We start from the raw sequence: 9,033 nt of genomic DNA on the forward strand, positions 1-9,033 counted from the left end.
TAAAAGATAAACCAAAGTTGAAGAGGATTTGTTTTGCCCTGTTCGTCAAAGACTGGACTTCAGAAAGTATTTCAGTACCCTAATTACTTTAACTGATTGCACTCTTAAAATTGAAAGTCAAGTAGATTCTATAGAGCTCGTTCCTTGTCAGTAATGTGTCCTGAGGAAAGGTAGGGAAATCTGAATGAGGGTAGGCAACTTTTGTGATATGCTGATAGGAGGACTCTCCTGTGTATGAAAATAGGGAAATGTGAATGAAAGATTTTCACTATGTGTAAATAACTTTATTCTGCTCAGTGACAAGGTGTAACTTTTTTGTTTGCTCAGTGAAAATCAGTTACTGCGTTAAGCATCATTAACCAAACTTCAGAATGTACTTGTATCCCCCACTCTGATTTCAAATTATTTGAAAGTTGAGTGTTAACCCCACTTCATGCACTAAGTGGGATTTCTGCTATTTTGCCTTCTCTGTTGCATAACAAAGAGGTGATAAGTTTGCCAGAAGGGTTATAGAAGTACCAAATTCTTAGGTGCAACTTTTGTAGTACATGACAGATTACAAAAAATCCTACCAAAAAAAAAAATCCTATTAATTGATTCAGTGTAGAAGAATTGGTTCTGAGTTTGCTATACATTTCTGTGAAACAGAAGTGTTGTGCCACTGCAGTACCTGGTGGTGCTGGAAGCCAGTAAACTTGCTATTTTTTTTTTTCAATACCAGTAAGTGAATTTGCTTCTAAATGCTACACACCTGCAGGCATAAATGTGACACAAGCAACTTGGCTTTCTGATAGTAAGTGTTTTAGTATTTTACATACTAGTATTTTAAGTCAGTATTATTTTAATACTAATTAATGCAATTAACATGTTAAATATTTTATCTGCAGCAAGTTTTTTTTTGTTTTTTCTTTCTTCTTCTTGTTCATGCCCAGCACTTTAATTCCTAAACATGATTTGCTTATAGATGAGGATTTCAGGCCCACTCTCTCATTCAGAACTTGTTAAATGCTGGAACAGTTCGCTCTAGTCTGCAGAGCTTCCATTTCTGACACAGCTTTATGTGACACATGCTTGTGTTTATTTATTCTTTGGAAGAGATTTATTTTCAGAGACTTCCTCCATTCATTCGGTTCTTATTTCAAGTTTACTGTATGAAAATACAGTATGAGTGGCATTTGAGGGGAATGGTGAGGATTTCTGTGCAGGGAAAAAAAAAAACTCAAAAGCAAACAAACCACCCCATTCCTGTGACTGGCTACTGCTGCCTGGAAAGGCACCCTCTTGCTTCCAGGGGTTGATCCAGGTTGAGATCTTGCAGCTGGCTCAGCTGATTGTCTGTGCTGCAGCCAGGCTAGCCCCGTATTTAAGTGGGTAGCTAGTGGGAACACAGGTGTAGCATAAACGTTGCTTTGCATGGCATGTCATCTCATGGTGTTTGTGTGTTGTTTTTTTTTTTTTCTTTTTTACCAACTTCCAAAAGATTTTAGATGTTCTCATTATTGAAAGCAGTGAAAGCAGCTGTTGAGGAAAAGATTTCCAGGAGGCAGCCACATGCTCTCATTGCACAGAAAATTTGTGGCTACATCAGTGTTGTATGCTGGACACTGGAATTGCTCTGGCTTGCTGCTGGAGTACGTGCAGTTAAGTTACACCACAGGGAATAATTTGGCAAACGTCCTGTACTGAACTTAAGAACTTTTTTACGCTGAAGCTCAGTCAGATGCAAGTAAATATGTACAATAGTGGTTTGGCTTCCCCCATCTGCCTTCTGCTCAATTAATGATAATGTTTTAGTTTATATTCCTGGATTGGAGTAGTTTACGTCAGTGTGTAGGGGGGTAGGGAGTGGAGCAAAAAGGAAGAGAACGTCATCTGTTTCTAATAGTGGCATTATTCTCCATGGTCAGGGTTTTCTAATTATAGCCTGGATAAAATATCAAATTTCAAAGTCTTTCACACAAGGAAGGTCTCTGTTTCCAGGGTATTAGATACACATGCATCCCACCAACATATGCATAATAAGCATTTTGGGTTTTGATCACTAGCTGATCGTTGGGCGATATATTGGGAGAAATGAAAAAACTGTTAGATATAGAAGTATATTTTGCAGATGGGCATTCATGAAGTGCCGATTTAATTTTGCAGCCAGGGAAGGTTTTCAGGGTTACAATAAACCTTTTCTGCCTCTCTTGCTTTATGACTGACCACTGGGGCAACTGATTAGGATTTGAAGTAGCTGATTGATTGTGTTATGAATCTGACCTAAGAAATGGCTTCAGAGATTTTCTTCTAAGCCTGGTACATGTAGATGGAACTAACGATGTTTTAAAGCAAAAAAAGTATAAGAAAATGTAAATAAATAGGAAGAGTCCGTTAAGTTGGAAGGTTGGTTTTTTGGTTTTTCTTTTTTCCTACTCCTCTAGAAGAAAGTCTCTGCCATGCATGCTTCCATTTAAGTGAAGTTTCTGTGATTTAGGTTTTTTGGAAAACCAGAATTGATTCTCTTGCATTGTTTTTTCAATGCTGGATACAGAAATAAGATAATTAAGAGGTATAACAAAGGGTAGTAGGAAGGCCATATGAAATGTTGTTCCCTTTTTGATCCCTTCTTCTGCAACTACGTGGTAGAAATCTTGTAGAACAAATTTCTAAAATACTCTTGTTACTGTGATTTAGGATCAATTGTATCAAAGGTTAAAATGCAATGCCAATTAAATGGGTGGCCTTGGGTGCTTTGTGGTAGGCACAAAAAGGTATATTGATATGATTAAAAAGCAAATTTTGATTTTTAATCTTGATAATGTTCGAAGGAAAACCAGTAGCAACTTGCTTTATTTTTTCTCCCATCTCTTCAAGTTTTCCTTGATGAGAACAATCTTAAGCATTGAAAAGCTGATTCTTGATGTATACAAATCGTGTTTAAATACATTTACAGTCTTCAAATGAAAACTGGCTTGATGCAGCAAAAGCTGAACCATGCTGAGAAGAGAGCAGTAGTTCATTCATAACTCCTTTTGCTTATCTTGGACAACACTTTCCAAAATATGGTTTGAATTTTGGATCATCCTGTGTAGAGCCAAGAGTTTGAATTGATGATCCTTGGAGGTCCCTTCCAACTCAGGATATTCTACAGTTCTATCATCTGAGAGGGAAAAATCTTTTTGCCAAAGTTGTCTTTGGCAGGATTTGGTGAGAAGGAATTTTTTATTTTTTATTTTTCTTTAACTCAAGCAGTAAGAAAAGTTTCCCAACACTGGCACATGTTGCCCAGAGAGGCTGTGGAGTCTCCTTCTCTTGGACATCTTCAGAACTTGTCTGGACAGCCTCTTGGGCATCCCATCTAAGTGTCCTGCTTGAGCAAGCGTTAGAACAGATGGCATCCAGATGTCACTTCCTATCTCAGCCAGTCAGTGGCTCTGTAAACTTATTGCTATGTCTGCAGGAGTAATTACATCTTCTAAGCTTTTCAATGCTTTTGAATTATCTTTCATTTTGATGGCATTTCTGAATTTTGTGTTTTTTGTACTATGAGGAGATGTTTTAGAATGCAAACCAGTTCTTTCCAGCTGAGCCTGCATTCAAGGCAGACTGGAGCAATATGCTCTAAGAAAATGTGTGAATTTTCTCATATGTTTCAGTGAGAGTTAATGGGAAGACCGATTAGGGCAACTTGAAAGCAAAATTGCTAGGTTTCACTTCAAAACAAATTGTTACATACATCCAACTGCTGTTGATGGATGTACGTGTTGTATTTCAAGTTTGAGGCTACTTGTAAAGTTGTGGAAGACAAATTTAGATCTAATTTGGGATTTTAAATTTAGAGTAGAAGAAAGCAAAACAAATTTTTTTGATGTATGAGTAGCTCATTACACCAGTAAAAATAGGCGAAGGAAGGCATATACTTTTAATTATTATTGGTTTTAATTCTAGTTTGAAGCTGGTATCTAGATTGCATTATCTATATTTTAGACCAAAAACTCTATATTGAATACTACTGTAATCTTCTTGTTACAGAATGTATTTGAATAAGCATACAGGTTGAGTTTCAGCTCTTGCCATTCTCTGGCAGATGTGACATTCCTACTCATAGATATCAACATATCCTAAAGCGCAGAAAGCATAGATCTCCGCTGTCAAAGAGGTCTTTCTGTATTGTAATGTTCTCTGTGCCTGATGCAGGCAGACTGGCTGCATGTGGTGGGCACATCGCAGTTGTAGGAACTTGCTGTTGCGTATCACTGTCTCCACTGCTGTGACAGCTGTTTGGCCAGAGAACCACGATTCCTTCAATTTTAAATGGATTGCATAGCATTCCGTCTTTTTTGCTGTGTCCCACTTCTTGAGCAGCGTCAAGGCAGAAAACAGCCATGTTTCTCTGTAAGTTTCTCTGTAATACAGAATTTTAAGGATGAAGTGCAGGGAGGAAAGGGGCTTTGGTCTTGATTATAGTGCTTTCTCACATTTGTTAGCAACATTGTGCATCAAGTAGCAAAGCTGGTAGTGCTTATTCATCTCATTCTTTGTAGTATGACCATGCTGTATTTTTTTTTTTTTTTTTTGGCATTCAGTGCCCTATGGGTAGCTCTCAAACTGTTGGTCTGTTTCAACCAAATCTGACAATTCTGTGGAAGTCTTAAAGATGGCCACATTCTGTAACTGCTGCAAAAACAGGCAGCTGGGTAGAGGTGAGAGATAACGTATAAGCTTTCTCTTTAAAATGAGAAAATTTATGGTGGGGCTGTAATGAAGACTTCAGCAAAGATTTTCACCTCCTTAGTGGCTTTCACTGCTTTAGGAGTCAGATGTGTATGCGTATCAGTTAAGGAACTGTTTATTATTTTATGGAATATAATGCATTTTTCTCTGAGATGAGGAGTGCACCTTTATTGCTGTGATATTTTGTGTTGTGATGCAAGTGCACAGAGTCAAAAGTCTCCTCCCAAAGAGGGAGGAGAATCCAAGCTGGGGATAAGGGATTTTGACTTTGATACGTACAAGTGCTGGTCTTCCTGTCTGTGGCATGGTGTATTGGAAAGCATACACAATTAGTAACATGTTCTGGCTTTTTGACAGATCATATATACTAACCTACTGCAGCCATCAAGCTGGGTATCCTAGCTGTAATTTCAGAGCATTTGATTGATTTTTATAGTGTGCATGTGTGTGCGTGTGTGTGTGTAGTTTAAGAGAAGTATTAGGATTGCATCTGCCTTGCTCTGAGCAAAAAGAATCCTGAATGAATAAATAAATTAGCTCTTTAATTCTCTTATCTACTTTAGACCTAATAAACCATATGAGCTTGGGTAAGGTGTAGCCATGTGATGTGGTGGGAGCTGATCCTCTAATGAGAGGATTAGGAGCTTATTTCTGGTTGTCCATGTTCTGTGATGTGAAGCACCTGTTGCTGGGGATGTGAGAGGTCTCAGGCTGTCCTCAGTCACCTCTCATTTACCTTTATCATCTTTGCCCTTCTATCGCTTTCTGAGCATCATCTTTCTGATTTCTCTGTTCTTGGTATATTTCAGTTTGAGATACGTTTAATAAACTATGCTAAACACAGTTCCTATGCTGTGTCCTGTTTGGGATTTATAAAAAATACAAAACCTAAAAGGAACATAATATTTTTTTTCAGAATCTTTTTTTTTTTTAAATCAAATCACCTGATGGAAATGTAGGTTGAAAATAGTGAAATCTGATAGAGATGCATAGTACTGTCCAGAAGCTGTTATTGATCTGCCTTGTCTCAACACTTTTGTTTTACAGAGTGCATTCTGTGCATTGTGTTCCCTCAAAGAAGGAGAGGAGGGGTGTTGGAAGAGAAACAAATCGGGGAGATCCTGGATTGGGCTGCCTCTATCATTTGTGTCATTAAAACTATTTTGAGTTGCAGAGGGAAAGGAAAAAAGCCTTGCCTTGCATGTTGAAGTTGGGAAATAGACTGTGGGCAGAGTGCAGTGTTTGATAAGCGTGTCTGGAGCTGCTCTTACCACCTCCTTAGTGCAGTTCCCAGCAAAGTAAATTCGAAAAGATTGCATTTTGAGAATGAAAGCATATTGAAATCTTGAATGCTTCAGAAGACCCTGTTTTGTCAAGAAACCCATTTCCTGCTATTTTTGCATTTCACCTTGAGGTTGATGTTTTGCCCTCTGTGTGCTGTGTTAGTATTCATTTTGTATTGTACTTACGTAATAAATCTTTCTTCCCAGATCATTCAACTTCAAGTGGTACATCCTCGTTTAAGCCCAGCCGATCACTGGTTTCTATTCCCACTGCCCATGTGATGCCGTCTAATGCCAGCTCTTCACTTTCCAAACACAGGGAAGTTTTCAAGTCTGATGGCTCTAAGTGGAGTACAAGCTTTGTACGGTCAGGAGGAGGCAGAAATACGGATGCCCTAGACAATTCTCTTGACATGAAAGCTGCAAGACCTGTAAGAAAATGGTCCTCCTTGTCTAAGCTCAGCTCACCAAACACCTTCAGCCAGGATGGCAGTAGTCATTCAGTGGACTCCAGAGCTGGTACAGACAAAGCTGTGTCACCACCATTAAGGACAAATGGGCCAAACTGTTTGCATGATAGCATGGAGTTGCTAAAAATTGAGGACAAGGAAATAGGGAAAAAACGGTCTTCTCTACTGGACTGCAAATACAAATTTGAAACGTGCAACAAAGATGATTTTGTTTCAGATTCCTCGAGTAGGAGACATGCCTTAGACTTGAACTACAGTGCCTTACCAGAAAGCAAACCTGTGGCAGCCAGTTGTGAAGCTTTTGGACAGAGATATGCAACCTTGGGACAACAGGCTGTGAGCGGAGCTCCCATACAGCCAGCAGTGAGGACTCAAATGTGGCTTAAAGAACAGTTACGGGCAAATCCCCTGGACTGCAGGACTGCAGAAGAGCCCTATGGTGTGGCTGCATGGCACGTACAGCAGCTAGAAGACTTCAGGCCAGGAAGTGAAGACCCTGTGCAGGTAAGGCTAAAGCTTGGTGCTTGCTGCCATCGTGTGGCATCTCGTGTTACATGTGAAGAATAATGCCTTTCGTACAATTTTTAATAAAACACAAAAGGAAACTCAAGTCCTCTTAACCAGGTGGTGGTGGTTTTAAATGTATATTGGGGTTGCTGCTGCTTGTGTCTTGGTATCATGTGACTGCCAGCAATTTTCTTCTGACATCTGTTTGCTTAGATTCAATCTGCTGGTTCACATGAGACCAGCATCTCTTGTTGAAGCTGGGTACAGTAAGAGATTAATCAAAAAACATTCTTAACAGTTCTTAAGAGCATTTTTTGTCATAGTGTAGTGGAGGAAATGTGAATGTCTATTTTCATCTGAACTGAGAGATTTAATTTGCGCAATCAGAAGGACTGATACCTGCATACAACAATATCTCAATGTCCAGAACTTAAAAGCTTAGTTCAGTTTGTTGTTACTGCTTATTTTTTTAGTAAATTAACTGACTGCTGCTTGTTGAGTCTAATCACATTTATTTAAATAAAATGTATTCGTCTTATTTGAAGTTTTTTCATGTAGTGAACATTATGATTTTTCTTTTTTTAAGATGGTATTTTTAAGCCTTTCTAATGTGACAATTCCCCAGTCTTCACTTCCACCTCCTCTCCTAGTGGAAAAAGATAGCTTGTAAGGGAAGGCAGTGAAATAGAAATGTTAATGCTTACATATGTAGATAGAGTTGTCTGAAAGTTGCAAGATTACAATACGTAAACTTTCAGAACAGGCAATGTGAAGTTAGTGTAGGATACTGTCCTGGAAAAGATAATCTAGCTGTATGTGAAAATAACCATTTCTTCCAGCCTGAGAGTAACAAACAGTTGCGCTCAAATTTTGTTGTTTGTTCCATTGTGCATTGTGGGAAAGACTGATAAAGTTAGAAGTTCTCAGGATCCCACAGTGCTCTTAAAGGGATCTGTATTTTTATTATTATTTATTAACATAAAAAATTGAGGCTGATTAATGTTACCAAATTATTATTATTATGTACTTTTTTTTTTTAAAAAAAGGACATTTTTCTAGGTTCATTGCTTCTCACAAGGTATCCTCGATCTGGTTGTGATGAAATGCAGTTTCCTTTCTTTTTTTTTTCTTTTTTTTTTTAACAGATGAAGCCCTGAGTGTATTACTATGGTTACTGTTCAGAAAAACCTCTTTTTGTGGTTAAGGGCAGGTAGGCAGGCATAGATTCCCAGCTGTATTTTGAGGACAGAGCTCATGGGGGGGGTGGGCACAAACATTAGTTACCTTTTTGGCTTCATTTATAAGATGGTGCAGCAGCTTTTCTGCTTGTAAGATTGCAGGTTGAAGTTTTTCCTAATGCTGCTTTGTCTTGCTTCTGTTACTTTTATATCTAGATTGGTAATTTATAGCTGGATCAGTGTTTGTTATGGAATATAGATAGGATCCTTGCTTCCTCAGGCAGGCCGTTGAGCTGTGTCAACCCTTAATAATAGGTTTCTCACATTGGTCAGAGAGGTTGTGGATGCCCCATCCCTGGAGGGATTCAAGGCCAGGCTGGATGTGGCTCTGGGAAGCCTGGTCTAGCGGTAGTGCTGAAAATAGATGATCTTTGAAGTCATTTTCAACACAGGCCATTCTATGATTCTCTGCTTTCCCCCTTACTCAGTTGCAAGGGGAGATCACAGGGAGTCTGGCAGTAATTAAAAGGAGTTCTTGCTGGCTCTAACAAGTGCTTTAATTAATATGGTTTGGGGTTGCATTGCTGGGTCTTGAAACAGGTCTGTCAGATTTTCTTAGTTGAGAGGATGGACTTGTCAAATAAGATTCCATAAAGCAGAAAAATAAAGCATGGCCATAAGATGGGCTCTTCAGGGTGTTCTCTGCTGCCTCTAGGCGTGGTAACTAATAAGGGGGGAAGACAGAAGAGGTGAGGTAAGGAGAATGTTGTTCTGACAAATTTTTTAATTATAATTATATGTTCAGGTATTAAAAATGTTTTTCCAGATACATCATTAGTCTGTTGTAATATTTTTTTGGAGATGTGTGCTGTGTGCGCA

General features: G+C 38.7%; 1 pseudogene; it reads left to right on the forward strand.

The window, feature by feature from the left end:
- Positions 1-3,733: 3,733 nt before the first annotated feature.
- LOC104909829 lies at positions 3,734-7,499 on the forward strand (annotated as a pseudogene).
- Positions 7,500-9,033: the final 1,534 nt, after the last annotated feature.

This window comes from Meleagris gallopavo, chromosome 2 (genome assembly GCF_000146605.3).
Source record: "Meleagris gallopavo isolate NT-WF06-2002-E0010 breed Aviagen turkey brand Nicholas breeding stock chromosome 2, Turkey_5.1, whole genome shotgun sequence".
NCBI lineage: Eukaryota > Metazoa > Chordata > Aves > Galliformes > Phasianidae > Meleagris > Meleagris gallopavo.